This window comes from Rana temporaria, chromosome 2 (genome assembly GCF_905171775.1).
Source record: "Rana temporaria chromosome 2, aRanTem1.1, whole genome shotgun sequence".
Lineage (NCBI taxonomy): Eukaryota > Metazoa > Chordata > Amphibia > Anura > Ranidae > Rana > Rana temporaria.
Genome location: NC_053490.1, coordinates 28,416,933 through 28,418,565, shown reverse-complemented (window position 1 = coordinate 28,418,565; position 1,633 = coordinate 28,416,933). Strand labels below are relative to the sequence as shown.

The 1,633-nt window shown below is 51.4% G+C and overlaps 1 pseudogene; it reads left to right on the top strand.

Annotated features, from left to right (window-relative positions):
* Nucleotides 1-997: 997 nt before the first annotated feature.
* On the top strand, nucleotides 998-1,098 carry LOC120929941 (annotated as a pseudogene).
* Nucleotides 1,099-1,633: the final 535 nt, after the last annotated feature.

Below are 1,633 nucleotides of genomic sequence, written 5' to 3'. Positions count from 1 at the left end.
GTAAATAAGGTGATCCTGAATGACAGAGTGTAGTAAATTTGGCGGAACTTTGATTCATCCTTGTATTATGACTTCCTCCTTTTATAATCCTGAAGGTGTTATCCAATATGGCTACTCGAATCAGTAATGTGAACAGGGCAAACATATCTGCTTTCAGTGTTCGTTATAACATAGGATTTAACTTCTGTGGGACTACAAGTACCACCAGCTGAACTGTGTGAATGATGTCTAGAAGCAGTGTCCTTAACTACAACATGGGCTATGCCCGTTCACCACTCTGGCAATCGATGCAGATGATGAGAAGGCTCCAGCCGGGACTCTTTCTCTGTATCTTGGCTCTGGATAATGGTGTCCGCCGCGCCACGCTGCAGCCCACAGGAATCTGAACTGCAGGCGCCGATGGATGACCTGGAACACCCTCCGGTCCACTGCGATGAAGAAGCAATGCTGTCTGCAGAAATCCCTCTGGGTATAGCTGTCCGCCCCCCCCCCCCCCCCCGCTGTGTAGCCTGTCATTCATACCCCCTGCTTACAAAACGGCATCCAGAGAGGCTGATGTAGGCCGCGCCAGCCCTTTTTATATCCTTTCCCAGCAGTCTGTTCTGTTCACTCAGCATTCTGTTTTTTTGTAGTCCTGGTCAGTCCTGCTGGCAGAGTAATTTCAGCATTCTGAACTACATGTCCCATGATGCTTTGCTCTAAATCCTGACACAGGAAAAGGAAATGATCGCATTGAGTCCAGCAAACACTAACTGTGGCAAGGCGGCCCAGCTGCGCAAAACGATGTACCTTTATGTCGCTTCATGCAGTAGCCTCTCGGGTAAGGTGACCAGATCTTTAAAATTAAATTCGGGGACATATATTTTTTTTACAAGTAATGGTGGCAATCAGTGACTCTCTACCCATCGCCACCTGCCTCACAGCCTGTCAAGTCTTACTCTCTGGGCCCTGGCTACTACTGGGTGGGGAGATCACTCCACCAGGGAAGGCAAGGAGATAAGCTTCTCGGCCTTTTGGCTAAGATCAAGTGTAGTATCTGTTCTTATCAGCTGTCAGAGGAGCGCTGAAGCACCTCCTACATGGGGAGGGTGACGTCATTGCACCTGGAAGGATGGTTTTAGCAGGGACTATGTCGTGCTGCCCGACATAGTGGCCGGCCTATGGTTGCGTCTGAGCCATCTGGAAGGGTGCTCCTGGTGAGGATGGGTGGCTGCGCTTGGTCTGGTCTTTTTGCCGCGTTCTAGTCCGGCCTTCTGGCTGGCCGGTGTAAGTGCTGTCCCTGTCAGAGATCTGGTAGGAGGAGCTGGTACTGCCCTGAGAGTAGACGGGGTAAGACCATGCAAATCTGCCGGGTTGATGGGGGGTCTGGATAGGCTAGTATTGGTGGAGGCTGCTAACTGGACCAGCAGTTCTCCCTAAGAAAACCTTGAAGGGCTCTCTATCTGACGGGGGTGGAGGGCTGCACTGGCCGGTCGGGGGGTTGGATTTGGAACGGAAAAGCCTAGGTGCATGTTCCCCTGGAGTGGCAGTCCAGGGGTACCGGAAGAATCACTGTGAGTGAGGGTCACTTTGATTTGACTGGTACTGCGATCACTGCACCAATAACACACTTTTTTTAGCACCTGCCTCCTGG